Below are 17,651 nucleotides of genomic sequence, written 5' to 3' on the forward strand. Positions count from 1 at the left end.
ACTTCTGTTTTTTTCTGATTTTCCCCAGCAATATGTGGGGTTTTTTTGTTTGTGTTTTTTTTTGTTTGTTTGTTTGTTTTGTTTTTGTTTTTTTCCACCTGGACGGGCTCTTCTGGAGCTCTGGAGTTGAAACAGAGCTTGCCTACTTCTTTCTTCTTCATCCATTGCCCTCGATGGTGGTCTTTCCTGCCATTCTCCTTCTTTCTACTCCCCAGGGAATCCCTTTTTAGAAAGCTAAGGCTGTAAGGATCCCAAAGCAAAGGAGCATTCTGTCTCTCATAGTCCTCCCCACAAGGACAGCAGGATGACTATGGACATCCAGGACAGGAAGTGATTTAATGACAGATTCTCACAGGAGAAAAAAGATCAGCTGCTAAAGCACCCCAGAAATGTATTCACTCAGAAGGGTGGTTTCTGAGCTTAGAAAGCAAGGTTTAGAGACATTTACTTTGCCAGGTGGGACCAGGATTTGTCCAGTTGAACAAGATGTTGAGTGTAGAGGTCATGTGTAACTTGGTTAATACAAAGGTATTGTCTGTCTTAAGACAGGAACCATTCTTAAAGACTTCCGAAGAACTTGGTAAAATATTCTCTCAATATCATTGTTATGACTCAACAATTACCAAGGAAAGTAAAGGGTAGCCCCATTTACTGAGCACCAATGTTCTCTAGGTTATAGCACATACAGTATCTCATGCAGTACATACAACATCTCCTCACACGGAAATTATTATCCACATTTTATAAACATCTTCACCCAAACTCAAGAGGCCAAAGGAGTTAAGCCATTCACCTAAACAGTCAAGTGAAAAAGCTGGAATTTGAATTTAAACTGTGTTTTATCCCAAAGCCTGTGTTGTTTACTTGCCATATGATCCCTGCCTATTTTTACTTAGCACCTAGTATGTTCACGGTAGCTTAGATAGAACATCTCATTGACATTTTAATTTTAATTTCACTCTTGAAATAAAAAGATGCTAGAAATATAAGAAGCCTACATTTTATGGAAGTAAATTTCAAAGAGGTTAACAAATGTGTTCAGGTCATAGCACTATCAGATGGCAGAACTAAAACTTGAATTCCTCTCAGAGTTACAGGGAAGAGTAACGGAGGTGGTGCATGGAAACACATCTTGCTAGATCCATAGTAGGAACTCAAAAACTAACCACTCTTGTTGTTGTAGGAGTTTCCACTTAAGCTATGTTAGAGTAATCTAGTCTTCGGAAATGACTACTTTATTCACCCTGCTTGGTTATTTCCTTCTTCTCTTTTTTTCTGTGCCCAACCCCATGACACCTGCAGCTGGAAGATCTGTGATTTATTAAATGTAGTGCGGACATCTCCAAGTGCAGGGCGTAGCACTGAATAACGAGAAGGAAGTGGGCTTTGGGGTCAGGTGTATCTGAATGAGGCATCATGATTCCGTTCACCAGCTGTCTCATCTTCAGAAGCCTTGGACTTCTCTGGGTCATAGCAGATGTAAATTGGGAATTCGTACCTATCCCACAACATTGTTGAGAGTTTTAAATCTCAAAGTACCTGCTTAAAATTTTATGTCAAGTGGGCAGCTAATGTGTATTATTCTCCTCTCAGCCTCATTCTTACATGGATAGCAGGAGCACAAACACACAGGCAGTGCAGTAGCCGCTGGAACCCTTGGTGACCTGAACTTATTTCCAGCTCTCCTTTGGAACACATAGTACAGCATTGTTCCTTCCTGTCTCTGGAAGTGAACCTTGACCATATGAGTGATGGTGGCCTATCAGTTATAAGTGGAAGTTTTACCCCTCATTCACTGCATTCCCTTCCTTCGGTAGCGGAGTCTCTGACAGCGCACCCTTGATCCTGCCCACTGCAGGATCCCTCCATGTGCTGGGCTGATGTAAAATATGAGCAAGGACAAGGCTATTGTTTGATGAGCAACTGAGATTTTGTTTAACCATGGCATAACTCAAATATCCTGGTCAATACAGGTAAAGTCTACCTTGACCTTTCCTTCCATTTAATTTTTCCCCAACAAGGCTGGTTTTAACTATTCTTTTCTGTTTTCTGAGAGGCCCAGAGGAGCTTGGAAGCAATCTCATCATGTAAGTGAATGATTTATCACTCCCGTTTGGCCCTAGCAAGGATTTGCCCTATACCATTCATCTCTCAAGATATAATTGGACTTAAAATTAAAACTAGATTACCTTCCAATTCATTGAAAGGAAACTCGTGGTTTTGACTTAAACAGCAGTTTCAAGCAAGGTATCTATTAGGAGACTGTGAAAAATTGTTCTAGCCTATTATCCTGGGAACCAGCATGGGAAACGAATTGTTTTCTAAATGGTGTCCAATTGATCCTGAGGTCCTAAGGACAAACATCAGGACTGGACATAGCAGAAGTTGAGCTCTGTGGCCCTCATCATCTTAGCCCAGGCTGCTCCATGTGAATTCATTGTATTTCTGTGTTTCATCACTAAGTGTTATTTGTAAAAAACTTTCATTGCTAATGTGAGCTTCCTGCAAATGGCATGAAAAAGAGTTTGTGATCCAAGAATGTGGGAACAGACTGAAGTCAGAGCAGGCTTCAGAGGGACCCTGACAGATGAGCATGGTGGTAGGTCAGGACCCCTGCTGGTCTCTGTTTCAAGCTCATCTTGGTCACTACCTGAGTCTAGACCTAAGGTCAAAGCAGACTCTACTCTGAGTAGAACAACTACCATCAGCTGCTTCAGAGGTTGGAAGCCAAGATGTAGACATCTTGCTACTCAAAGTATGAGCTGTAGATGTGCCTTTGGAGTTATCTGGGAAGGAAGTGCGGACACGGAGTTCAGAGTATGAAAGACTGACACCCAATGAGAGAAGGACGGGGAGCCTCCAGAGTGAAATACCATATGGGGCAATGTCTATGTCAACCCAGTGGGAGTCCAGGACAAAGAATGTTAGCAGAGGAATCTCATCGTGGGTAGAAGTGCCAGACCCTCAGACCAACACCATCCTTGGTCATCGGCAGGAGGAGGGGTGCTCTACGAAGACCCTCACTCCAGTTTAACAGTGGGGGTGGACCCTGAAAAGCTAACACGAGGTTGCCATTTTGTTACACCCACCCTTCACAGCTGGGCAGGGAGTCCTTTCTTTTTTTTTTTCTTTTTTTTTTTTTTTTAAAGATTTTATTTATTTGACAGAGAGAGATCACAAGTGGGCAGAGAGGCAAGCAGAGAGAGAGAGTGAGAGAGGAGGAAGCAGGCTCCCTGCAGAGCAGAAAGCCCGATGTGGGACTCGATCCCAGGACCCTGAGATCATGACCTGAGCTGAAGGCAGAGGCTTAACAACTGAGCCACCCAGGTGCCTCCCAGGGAGTCCTTTCTTGAAGGAGAATCTGTGTCACACACCTCTGATTCTGCCACAGGGATGCAGCAGCCTTAGCATCACCTGGGAGCATTTTGGAAATGCTGTATTGTGAGCCCTCCTCGAGACCCACTGCACCAGGATCTGAAGTTGAACAAGGTATCCAGGTGGTTTGTTTTCTACCTCAGGGTATGAGAAACAAAGAATTAGATTCGAGGAGCCCAAGGAGGGAGATCAAATCCTGTGGCTGGTTGGAGAAACAGAGTTCCTGGAAATCATGCCAAACTGAGACCTCATTAAACATTGCTTACAAATTTTAGACTACATGAGAAGCACTGGAGGAGGTTGCTGAAAGTGTAAGTTCTAGACGTCAGCCCCATACCTACTGAGTTAGCACATCAGGAGTGGACCCAGAGCTCTGCATTTCAGCAATGGCCAGGTCACTTGAAGTAATTAATCCACTATTCATTCCTTGACAAATGATTGGAGATCTTATGATTGGAGCTCTGCACCCAGCCTTGCTGCACACAGATAGCTGTGGGACTTTCAAAAAATTAATGTTATTTTTTTGTGTGCTTTGTGATTTTCAAGCGTAAAAATAGTCCTAAATGGTTGTGGTGAGGATTAAATGATACAACATTCATTTTTACATTTTCTCCTATTAAAGAATAAAACAAAGATCTAAAAACAGAGTTGAGTTTATTTTTCAGCCAAGGGAGAAAGGGTCATTCAAGAAACAAGTTTCATCAAATCTTTGGGTGGGGAGGGTTGAAAGTAGAGCACCAGACAGAGACTCAAATGAGGGAGTGAATTCTATATGGGGAAGGATTCTGGGAGTGGAGTTCTGGCAGATTAGGGGTGAAGGAATGTCAGGGATGGCCCTGGGACTGGCCATTGTTTTACGTCACAAAAGTGGGGGCAGGCTCCACAGGGCATCCAAGGAGAATGGCGGGACTCAGAGCTTTGTGGGGACACATTTAGATGCACATGTCTGGTCCCCCGCCTTTCAGTGGTCTTTATGCAGTCCCTTGTGAGCACTTACCCAGGCAGTCCTGTGTGAGGTGTCAGTAGAGCTGGAGTAACAGCTGAGTCCCTGCTCTCAGGAGCTCGCTACTGCAGGGGAAGTGATGGATGGAAGTAAGTGTGGACCGTTCTAAGCCAGTGACAATAGGTCAGTTGAGGCATTGCAAGCAGAGGTGAAGCGAACACTCTACAAGCCAGACCCTTCTCCCTGAAAGATGGCCCAAACTCTTTTTTAGCTAAGTGAGCACAGGCAAGTGGATTGACTTCTTTGTCAAAGCACCCTCACCTGCAAAATGGAAATAATAGCAAGTCTATCTCATAGGTCTTTTATGACTATTAAAGGAGCAAATCTCGATAAATTGCTCAGAATAGAACGTGGCATATGGTAAGCACTCCATAAATAGTTGTTATGCTAACAACTGTCCATTCATTCAGTGGAATATAATTCATCCACTCTCGACTCCACTTCAGGAAGATTACAGGTTAAGTGAGTACATAGATGTAATACCAAATGAAGCATAGGACAAGTCTGGATACAAAATTGCAAATATTAAGTGTTCAGGAAGTGTTAACTATTATTACTACTTAAATCAGACCGGGGAAGTTGTTTCTGACAGGTATGTAATAGGAACTCTTTAAATGCCAATTTCTCTTCCCTGGTTTTCAGCATTAATTTTCCTGGCTATCTATACCTTGCATTTAACACTCCAGCAACACTAGATGACTTTCGTTTCCAGCATAAACCCTCTGCTGCCTGTTCCTCCCACGCCTTTGCTCATGATCTTCTGTTGCCTCGGCGCTTCTGCTCCTTTGTCTGGAAGCTGACCCCCTCCTGGCTGTTCAGGCTGGCTGAGAGTATCCATTGGCAAACCTTTACACAGTCGTCCTTGGAGGTCCCCATCACACGTGGAAACTCTTTCTTCTATGACACTCACCACACAATATTGTCATGGATTCTTTACAAGAAAATCTATGTCCACCCAGAGACGATAATCTCTCTAGAGCAGAAAAATAATTTTGTGACCTTGGTAGATCCAGGGACTGATACCAGATGGGCATCCCATAGCTTCTGATCTAGAAATGTTGAACAGGTGCATGAATCCTAACTTCAGAGCAACTGACCTCTCACTCTCACAAACTCACTCTTTTCATCTTTTTTTCCAAGCTAATTTTTCACCCTAGATTGCTGTCCTATTTCCCATCTTCCCTTTTCATTCAGAAAACAACTGTTCCTTAGAAATTCAGTCCACAGTCTATCTCCCCATGAAGTGAGGCCTAGGAGCCAAGCAGAGAGTAATTAAAATCTGGCATGGCATGTTCTTGCCAAGTACACTCAAACAAAGGTTCTCCAACTTTTCTCTTCATAGTTTTCCTAAGTGGGGAAAAATAAGAACTGAAAGAAAGAAAAGCGGAAGGAAAAAAAAAAGAATAAAAAAGATAAACCTGTTTCATGTAAGGAATAAAAATATTTTAAAGTGTAAATGTACCAAGAGTACAATGGTCAGCACAAGGTAGGTGTTTAAACAACAATTGGAATCCCCCTCCAAAATGAATAATCTACTGCAAATTCCCATAGCAATGGCACAGCACTATTCTTCCCCCTAATCTCCATGTGCACATTTCTCTGCATAGCTCACAATTATCTCAAATTTAACATGTCCAAAACTACACTCATCATCATCATTCCAAACCAGCTTCCCCCAACCCGCTAATGCGCTAATCATTCTCCCGGCTGCTCGGGCCTGACAACTAGGATTTGCTCAACCCTTCCTCTCTATTGACCAAAGCCCTTAGTTGCAGATAACAGGGACAGAACAGGGTGCAGGGAGTCTGTGGGAATGTTCTGCCCAAGGGAGGAGGAGTATTTATCACTGAGATCATTTAAAATTCCTGGCAAGTGGTGATAATAAAAGGCCAACTAATATTTTGTTAATTTTATTATTGACAAAATTCTCTGCAAAGAATGTACCCTCTCGTTGCCTAAACCTGGGGCAGATTACTCCCACATCTCCATGCATGGGAAGTGTGCTGTTGTTAAGGGATGTTTGATAGATCGCAAGGGTTCAATAAACCCCATGACCACCGGCATGTATCGCAACTGAGCTTCCAAGAGCAGGACCATAATCTGGTCTGTAAACAGAATATTATTGCCAAAACCCTAGTGTAGAGCTCCTTTGCTATAGTAGGAAAGTGAGTGATGCCACACCACGTCGACCCCCAGAGACCCTCTGTATCATACCAGGTATGCTATCATGTCAGAACAATCTATGCCCAGTTCCCAGTCCATATACTCTTGGAGCTCAGGGATCTCACTTCCAGACAGAAGCCTCCTGGAGAAGATGAAACTAGGACAACCTAAGTCTCGTGCCTGGACACAAGTAGTTCATGGAGCTGAGGAATACCACACACACACACACACACACACACACACACAAGCAGCTGCAACCTTGCATGGGTTAACTCTGTGTTAACTGAAACTTGTGCATGTATCAGAACCATGGCTTCACATCGTATAGTTCCCTGATCACCACATAGGAATGCGTAAGTTGAGGGCATGGCTCTGAAATGCACGAGTTTCCATTAACACTGCACCCTGCAAAAGTGTGTATATGGATACATGGGGAGCATAGGATTCTCAAGGCTGGCTACTGAACCATGAAAGGGGATTCATAGATTTAAACATTTGCAAATCATGGATTTCTACCAAATCCTCCCAACCCTCTTCTTCCAATTATTTTGCACATTCTGTCAATCCTACCTCCAACACATTCCTTGCTTTCTGTCCCCCTACCCAGGACCAGGCCCAGGATCCGCTGACCCTGCAGTAAATTTGTGTCTAGTCTTCTTGCCTTCAGCACCTGCCTCCCAGCTTCCAGAGTAAATTTCCTACCACGTGATTGCGATTATGTCATGCTCTCCATGAAATGCCTCCAAATCCCCCGCATTATCTGGATAATGGCCTGTTGGTGACAAGTGGTCTTAGTTTAAGCAGATCTCACTTGGTCCAAAACAGGAGGGGTGTTTATTGTAAGGATTACTGAGTAATGCACTAAACAAAAAGCTTTGCTAAATAATTAAGCCTCAAAAGGTGGAGAATATTGTGGTTTAAGAATCTCAAGTTCTGGAAAAAGGGAGCTGGACCACCTTAAAATCTGTATGTGTCTACTGATTGGACTTACTGCTTTCTCAATCCATCCTCCAGTCTTCCCTACTGAGAAAGACTGGCTTCCTCCCCAGGCCAAGTGCACCTGATCCTCAGAAGCACCTGAAACACAGCTCCAGAAGCATAAAGAAGAGGACTTTTATCTCATTTCTTTAATTATAATTACAAAAATCCCAGGAAATAATAATAACAACCTTATATAGCACTATTTAAATGCTGTTACTGTTTTGAGGGTTTTTTTTTCTTTTTACCGTAAGTTGTTAGCTTTCATTTACAGAATAATGAGTAAAACATTACTCATGTAATGCATATTACAGTCTCAGAAGATAGATAATATTATCCTCATTTTATTGGTGGGGAAACTGAGGTATAGAGAGGTTACACGACTTGTTCAAATTGCTAACAACTGGGCTCTTCTATTCCCAATCACCGTGACACCTGTCCCTTGTCACCTTACTGGACTATTTTGCAAGGGCATTAATGGGCCGGATTTAGGTCACATGTGGTCCTATCTCCTAAATTAGGGATGAGAGATATTATTAAGATTTAGAGCCTGGGTGGCTGAGTTGGTTAAGCACCTAACTCTTGATTTCAGCTTAGGTCATGGTCTCAGGGTCATGAGATCAGGCCCTGCATCAGGCTCCATGCTCAGCAGGGAGTCTGCTTGAAATTCTCTCCCTCTGCCACTCCGGCTCTCTCTTTCCCTCACTCTCTCAAATAACAAATGAATAAATCTTATTAAAAAAAATATTTAGAGCACATGTGGGCCAAGTAAGAAGATACATTTCCTTAAGGAAGCTGGGAGAAGAGAAAGCTCCTGGGCCAAAAACCAGAAGGTATACATTGTAAGTTCCATCCTCCAAGGCCAGAAACTGTCTCTTCTCTCCCTTCCTCCCATTGCTCCCTTCGGCACCCTCTGTCATGGCCTCCTTGCAGCCAAGCCACTGGTCCTGGACATTCACAAGGTCCTCCTTTCAAGATGCCGTTGTCTCACCTTTGTACCCATGAGACTCCTCTGTTCTTCAATAACCACAATTAAATGGCCTTTTGCTGTTAAGTTTCTTGTGGCTTCATGGGTGTATCAAGCAAGTTTGGTACCATGGTCTTCTTGCAGCTTTCACACCTAAACCAATCAAGCAATTGCCTGATTCTTCCACTGGACTGTGTGCCCCTACTCAGAATGACTCATCTTTGCACCCCTACCATGCAACCATATCACATAGTTGAATACAGGGATGAAAAGAAGATGGAATGAATGACAGCTACTCAGTCAAGTCCCTTTTTAGTCATCGACATATTCTTGACCTCTCAGGGTTGCTGAAAACATAGGCATTATGAACATACTAGATTCCATACCACTGTGCTGACTATCTAAATTAGGTAGTTTTATTGAATCTTGTCTATAGTGAGGAACTTATCAATGGGGAAAATGAACCTCATAGAAACTAAGAAAGTTGTCCAAGGACATAAACCTTGTAGATCATAGATGTAGAACTGAATCCAGATCTAGACTCCAAAATATGATTTTTTTCCATAATATTGCAATTTACATAAGAAGAGTCATAAGTTTTCTCTAAGGAGAAGTGATATTTAAGGATGAAAAATCAATCACAAGCACTTTGAGTATACCCAACAGAGATATAATATGACCACCTACTTTAGCAAGTAATTGTATTGATTAACCGATTGATAATCAAGAAACCACACAGCAAACCCATTAACTGGGAGATGAAAGCACAAAGGAGGGCTTGGTGTTTCCAGAAATGTTGCTATCGATTAGGTTATTGTCAGCCTGGACTCAGAAATGTATGAACTATATGTGTGAATGGCTTCACCATGTTCTAAACGATAATGGCTATCAAGCCACTCAAACCCTGGGGTGCGATTGTAACACTGCTAATCCTTAGCTGCTGTGTCATTCTGTCTCTAAAAAATCATCTGGATCCCAGGGTCCAGTTTTCTTGTTTTACTTCTTCAGGAGTTCTGTCTCCTTATAGTTTCAAATGGGCTTTAATCATTTTTTTGTTTGTTTGTTTCTTCCACCATGTTTCTTCAGTAAAGGAATGCACCCCACAAGGAACGGCCACTAATGAAACCTGCTGTGAACCAGACAAAATCTAAGATGGGCACTGTTTTACATAGCTTTTGTTTATTTATTGCTAAGACACTGAAAACACTTGCTAAGGACTGGGAGTCCAGGTGTAAACATAAGAAAGCCTACTTCTAAAATTGCTGTGATAGAAAATTTTCAAAGTTTAATAGACATGAAAGCATAACTAGCAAAATTCAGGGGAGAAACTTCCATAAATTAACAGAAGCAGAAAACATCTGGTTGCAACAGCTTCCATCCTTGAATAGAAAATCTTATGAAGCCTTGATCAATTAGACTTAAGAGGGACCTTCCATGTTCAGAGGTGAGATGTAATCCATCTATGCATCTCCAACCAGTCAATGCTGGGAGATGTTCATGGGAATCAGCAGGTGCGAGGATATCATCTACTGGATTTGGCATAGGGGCAACCTCGACAAGTGTGTTCTGACAGCATGCAGAGAGTACTTCAGTTTAGTGAGACTGGAGGAGCGGGATTATACAGGATGGGGTATTAATGAGTATTAGCTGGAAACAACATAACTCTGGCCCATTGAAGTAGGAAAGGTACACATTGGAGGAAACTAAAGTATCTCACGTATTTCTGAAAGGTTCAGAAACTTAGGCTTGAACAAATTCTCCCTTCTGTGTTCCCAGACTCTCATCTTGATGGCCCACAACTGTCCTAGTTGTGAAGGTGAGAGTCTAAAGCTCTAGGAACTCTGTCAAATCCAAGAGAGGCTGGAGAATGGTCACCCTACTGTCACAGAAGAACTGTGAAGACACTACTGCATAGGTTCATGGAAACAGAGATTACGGTCTGCACCATCCTTAATGCTGGGCATAAGATCTACTCTAATCATTCTAGGAAATGGATGAGGTCACAGCCACTGCTGTCATCACGGGAATTAGGGTGGCAGGGTCCCTATTTCCTGATAGTCTTAGCTCCTGATCAAGTAGCCACACCATCAGTAAGGGAAGATACAAAAGAGCTTTCTGGATCTTCCATTTTAAGAGTAAGAGAATTCCCTAGACACAAAAGGAGGATCAAATGTAGTGTTTCCCCCAAGTGAGGACAATTCTTAACTCCAGTAGCTCTGGAAACGGCTCAGAGAGAGATGGTGAAAAGCTGAACTATGGCTCAGAAAGGATATGGATTGTTTAAGAAATGATTAGAAGTAAATTTGTAAGGTCAGTGGGATACACAGAGCCAACAGTGAAGAACCAACTGCCACCCTAAGGTTTCTCGATTTGGTAATGGGTTGGATTTTGTTGCATCCTACTAAGATACTTTAGGAGAAACAGAGAATACAGAGAGAAAGGCAGTGAGGTTAGTTCCACTGAGGTTGAGGTGTCTTGGGGGCATTCAGATGGAAAGGTCCATTTGGCTGAAGCAGAAGTGCAAAAGTATCCCCAGTTCATAGGTGGGGAAACTTAAAGGGCAAAGTGTAATGAAGTCAAGATAATAAAGGTAGAAACAGTATCAGAACCTAAATCTGATTCTATGTCCTTGCTTTTCCCAGTACTTCATACTGCTTAGCATATTTTTAAAGATTTTTCATCCATGGGGCACCTGCGTGGCACAGTTGACTAAGCATCTGACTCTCGGTTTTGGCTCAGGGTCATGAGCTCAGGGTGATGAGATCGAGCCCTAAGTTGGGCTCCGTGCTCTATGTGGACCCTGCTTAAGATTCTCTCTCTCCCTCTCCCTTTGCCCCTCCCCTGCTTGTGAGCACACGTACTCTCTCTCTAAAATAAATGACTGAATCTTTAACAAAAGATATTTTTCATCTGTGTTTTGTGGTGTAAATGTGTCTTTTCCACTTTCATAAGAGGAGAGGGGAAGATCAATATTTAATAATTGTCTTGGAAGTGGTAACACTGTATAGTAATCATCTAGAACAAATTCAAAGTGAAATTTATTTATATTTTACAGATGATAAAAGTGAGGCTCTAAGAGATTAATTTCCTTAACATTATGGAGTTAGTAAGTGGAATTAGATGAGCTTTCCTTCTCTTTTTTAGAGTGTTTAGAGCCCATGGCTTATGGTGGTAGTTCTGAGAGTGTGAACCCAGGACCAGCTGCATCAGCATCATCTTGGGTCTTGTTAGAAATTCATACTCTCTATCCCTGCTCATATTCACTAAGTCAGAAGCTCCAGGGTTGGGGCCCCCAAATCTGTGTGTTAACAGTCCTCCAGGTGATACCAATACATGTACAAGTTTGAGAACAACTGGCTTATTATATGAGAAGGACAGATTAAAAATGTGCTTCTTCCACTTTGGGATGAGATAAATGATTTAAATGAGATACCATTTATAAAGTCCCTGGCAGAGTGCTAGGTATATATTAGATTCTCAATGATTCTAATTGAAATATGATGAACCTAATAATTCAAATTACAAACCAACCTCCACCAAAGACATTTTAATATACTAAAAAAAATAACTTTACATTTTTAATGAATTCATAGATTTTGATTCTCAAAATCATTTGTTTTCTTAAGAAAATTTTTCATGGCTTCACCTAATTTAGAAATATTGCATCCCTAAATCTATGTGTCTTTAGGCTTCCTTACCAAATCTGCATATAGCAACAGTTAGGAAATTAGAACTCAGACATCTGAAGCAGATTCGGAGGAGACCAGATGGGTGTTTTTCTGTCCCTGTTAACTTTCTGTCCCCAGTACCCACTCATTTCTCATCATACTGGAAGTCTAGCTCTTGGTGTGTATTTCTGGTCACTGAAGATAGTTAAGGAAAGACTCAACAGTCACTGTTTTTGGATCCAGAGGGGATTCATGAGCTGAAGTGAAGGAAGCACTAGATAATTTCTTGGATCCCCTCCAAATTTAAGAGTCCAACTTTCAGTGAAGCATGTGATACAGTGGGAGGGGAGTCCCTCAACGTCACACCTCCCAGACTCTGAACCCTCTGAGCGCTGCCCCCTTCTGTGTGAGAAACCATGAAGAAACCATGGCATGACAACTTGGGCTCTTCACTTCTTAGCCTTCCTTTATGGAACAAAGTACTCTGGCAGTAGATGGAAAAAATTCCTGCCAGCACTGGCATGATTCTAAAAAAGAAAAATTTCCCAGATAATAAAGAAATATTAGTTAAGGAAAGAGAGAGAATCTAGTCACTAGCATGTTGTGCATTTCAGAAGGGTATAAATGGTCCCCCTGGAGGTGCAGATGTTATTCATTATGCTGGAGATAAATTCAGAAATGTAGTTTACCCTGATTTAGCTTTATGCTTAATTGTTTTGAAGACTAATGCAAGGCAGTCAGCCCTGCATGCTGCTTTGTTGTTCTATTTAAAAGTGAATGCTCCACTGATTTGCCTTGTGAAGTTTCTCTACGGGAAGAACTACTAGGTTTGTAGCCTCAAGATTCAGAAATGAAGGTATCACCACACTAGGAGATCTAATTATAAGAGCTACATTTTTTTTTCCAGCACATACTTTGGGGCAGCCAAGTGCTAAAACTCAGAATGATAACACATTGTTTCTAATCCTCAGGAAAACTGTAAAGAATTTAACACCCCATTCTACAAAGGAAGACAATATCTCAAAGCAGAAACATGATTTCTGACTGTGCCATGGGAAGTAAAAGGTAGAGTTTGGATCCAGATTATTTCTACTCAACTCTTTCCCCAAAACAAACATAACAACAAATAGAAGTAACTGGACAAGCACTATCTGCTGTATGTCAAGTCTTTTATGTTTATTTACTTCATTAGCTGTGACATCCCTCAGTAGGTCTTATAATTAGCCCTATTCTACTGAGCAGCAAATAAGTTGTCCAGGGTCACAGGAATAGATAGGAGACAGATGTGGCTTTAAACCTAAGTGTTATAGTCCTGACCCGTGCTCCAAATACAGTGCAGATCAAACACAGAGAGTAAAGAAAGATTACTGCTAAAAATGCAACAAAAAGCAAGCACGGACACCTAGCTAAGCACGGATGAAAATGGTTTTGTAATTCTTTCTCACATATCATGACATTTTGCCATTCTAAGTAATAATAAAATCTGGGAAAATATCTCATTATATCAAGACAAAAATTCTTCAAAAGCATTCTTAAGATTATCTGCTCACCTTTCAGCAAGTATTAGGTAGTCCTCACCCCATGGGAGCACAGGATACATTTTGGATAGTAAACGCATCTGAAGAGAGATGTCCTGACTCAATGCTATTGTTTTTCTTCTGATCACAACTGTTGGGGGAAACACTTGTTCAGTGTTTTACATTGTCTTGAACAATGATGTTGAAATATCATTAGGAGAAACCAGAGAAGACTGACATTATTTTCTGGGAATAGATAAACTATATAAAGGTTAGATTTGCATTCTTGGTTGTTGTAAAAGTAAATCTTTCAAGGTTATTGTTGAGACTATTGAGAGACTCTAGTTTTGAGCTTAAAAACTTGGAGACCATTTCCTTCTTCATGTAACAGATGAGAAAAATCACCAAATTGAAAAGTTTCAACTAGTTAGGCTGAGAAAGGAATGCACATCTCCTGTGTGTGAGTTACTTGCTCTATTAGACTTAATCATACCAGAAGTTGGATTATTATACTGCCATGCAATATTAAAAAACAAACAAACAAACAAACTAGATTCAAATTCCAGCTTCACTTACGTACTGGCTGAGCATTTTACATAAGATATTTCACTTCTATTAAACTAAACATTAGTTTGTTTTATCTTGAAGATGTATGAATAATACAGCCCTCATAAAGTTTTTGTGAGAATTAAGTAGATCATGTATGAATATTTCTAGCATCATAAAAGAGCTCCAAAATTTTAAATTCTCTTTTTCTCCTCCCACTTTATTTTCCTCTGAATTATGAACAGTTATGAAGTTTAGTACATTGCCTAAATAGCACCCTGAGTCAACCAAGGGTTTCTTGAGCATAGCATGCAGCATACCTGTTGTTTTTAAACAGGGATGTCTCCTTGTATTTCAGAAACTTGTAGTAAACCTCTCCTGATGGATAAACTCTCCTGGCAATGTATTTATTTCAGGGAAGCTAGTCCCTGGTCTGCACAGTTGAATTGCAAAAGTGGCTCAGAACCATTTGATATGCTAAGCAGAGATGACAAGCACTGATAAGGTTAAGAAAATGATTTGAAAAAAAATTTAGGTAATCCCTATTGAAAATGAGAAAACCTTAGGGTTCTCTCTCCACAGAAGGTTTATATTTATAAAATCCACGAATAAAAAGCTCAGCAGAAAAGAAGCAAGGCAGTAGTAAGTTATAAAAGACTGAGCTCTGGTGCCACAGGACTAGACTATGAGTCCCAGATGCATCACGTGTACACATGTGGAACTCCATGTGAGGATACCAGTTAGCTATTGCTGTGTAACAAAACACCCCAGAATTTACTGGCTTAAGATAATGGCCATTTTAGAAATTATTATTTCTCAGGAATCTATGGGCTAGCATTACAGTTCTACAGATCTAAGTTGGGCTTAGCAAAGGGAACCCATCCATCTTTGGACAGCTGTACATTAGCTAAGCAGATCTTCTAATCTTGGTTTGGCTGAGGTCTCAACAGGGATAACTGGGCTGTCTCAGGTCTGGTCCAGATGTCTCTTCTCTTCTGAAGGCAAACTTGTGCATGTTCTTGCAGAGAAGGCAGAGGAACAACAGAGAGAAAAGACATCTACAAGGTCGGCCTAGAACTGAGAGACCTAGAACTGAGAGACAATGATGGACAATGATGTTCCATGTTCAGGTCAGTCTACATGAATAAGACCCAGACATATGTATTATATATATATATATATATATATATATATATATATATATATATATTTCTTCTCTAGCTAACTACAATACATAGGTAGGTTTGAAGACAATGTTCTCACTGCTTGAATCATGTATGGATCACAATACTTTTTTTTTTAAGATTTTATTTATGTATTTGACAGAAAGAGACACAGCAAGAGAGGGAACAGAAGCAAGGGGAGTAGGAGAGAGAGAAGCAAGCCTCCCTACTAGTAGGGAGCCCGACAGGGAGCTCAGTCCCAGGGCCCAGGGCCCTGGAATCATGACCTGAGCCAAAGGCAGATGCTTAATGATTGAGCCACTCAGGTGCCCTGGATCACAATACCTTTTATGAAAATGTTACAACTAAGCCAAACGGAAAGTGTAGAAAACAAAACCAAAACAAGACACACCAAAACACATCCTTATTAGCTCTCACAACTGAAAATTTCAGAGGCAAATGTAAGTTTTGTTATGGTTGGATCCAAGGGCTCCAAAGACAGGGTGTCTGTCTCTCTCTGTTTGCAACTCTTTCCTCAGCTTTCTATGGTGGAAGCCATGTTGTGAATGTGGTTCTTTCTATATGGGAGGAAAGTGGCCACCAGAAGTTTCCATAGTCCTTGGAACTTTATTAACTGAGAAAGGAAGAAAGAGATAGAAAGAGAGAGGAGAGAAATAGAGACAGGGCTGCTCTTTCTATAATTTAGACAAATCCTATTATGAGTTCCCATTGGCATAACTTGGATCATGTGTCTACCCAGGAGCTTGGATGAGTGCATTCAACACATGTGGAGGGAGAATGGAGGAGGTGTGAATTCCCAAAAGAAAATCAGAGTGCTATAACCAAAAGAAGAGGAAACAGAGACTGGACAGGCAAAAAGGAACAGATGTCTTTAACAAATGATGTATTCTACAGCTGCATTTCTGCAACATGCTATTATATCCCTTTTCATGCTGTTGTAATCATGTATTTTATTCTGACTTATACACTGCTCTATTATTTTCTTGAATGCAGGGAAAATGAAATATATCTGGTCGTTTTCAATGTCCTTAGGACGGCATGTGACACTTCCATAGATCTTTGTTATAACTATTTTTTGAAAAGATTTTGTTAGGAGTTTCAATCTCTGATTCCTTCCTAGGTTGTTAAATTCAAAAGGTGCCCATGCACGATTGCTCTTTTTCTTGAATTTTATTACCTTTGGATGCAGCCCTATATCTCTATTTGTTGTGTAGCCCTAGAAAGTTGGGTGACGTAGAAGGCCTCTTGGGCCCTGACAAGAATCATGCCAAGTAGCCTGATCTTTGAGCTTATTCTACTAGACCCACATCCCAATCTTGATCAGACTGACTCAGAATTATACCTTCTTGAGGTGACGGCAGTTTAAAGAAGACAAAATATTTAAAGCATAGAGCAATTTTTCCCATCCATCTTGCTTCCATTTTTGTATACTTTGGTTCACTACCTAAATTTTGGGTGATCTTCCAAACAGGAGTTAGGATCACTTGGCCAGAAGAAAAACTACATAACTGAAATCATAGTACTGACTGCAATGGAATGAAGGAAGCAAACTAACACGACAGATAGCAGATCAGATATTATAAGCAGTAGAACAATGGGAGAAAATAATATTATTTTCACTTTTTCCTGAAAGTTTCAGATACACTGAATATGTGTGGCATAACTTGTGCCTCTCATCCAAACCAGAATATGTGTTCTTGTCCTCTCCTGTCTAAGGTCCCTTTTGGACTCTTGCTCAGTCTCCATCACCATCATGGTGACCAACCCTGCCAGGACCCCGCCTAATCATCATGAGGTTACCAACTATAGGTGGACTTTTCCCAGATGATCCAAGGCACTACTCTGCCTCCTAAGATAACCCCTAAGATTCTAATTCTTCCCATCACTACTAGACCTCAGTAATATAGCTCACCCAAAAGTTTCTGCAGGACATAGGGGATACCTCAGAGAGCTCTACTTTGAACATTGTGAGTTTTGACAAATGAAAAATAGAAGACAAAAGGAGACTCCTAGATAAATTTCCCCTCTGTCCTTCCCATGACCATCTCCTCCTGTACCTCAGGATTTACTCAGGAGACTGAAACCCCACCCGCAATTTTAACAGAAAAAAAAAATACCATAAAGATTTCTTACTTTTTTCTTGACCATGAAGGCTTATCAATTGGATTATAGGTAGTTGTATTTGTCTGCTTGGGCCATCATAACAAAATACCATACGCTGAGGGGCTTAAGCAACAGAAATTTATTTTC

Source organism: Enhydra lutris, unplaced genomic scaffold (assembly GCF_002288905.1).
Source record: "Enhydra lutris kenyoni isolate GAN:26980312 unplaced genomic scaffold, ASM228890v2 scaffoldscaffold14, whole genome shotgun sequence".
Taxonomy (NCBI): domain Eukaryota; kingdom Metazoa; phylum Chordata; class Mammalia; order Carnivora; family Mustelidae; genus Enhydra; species Enhydra lutris.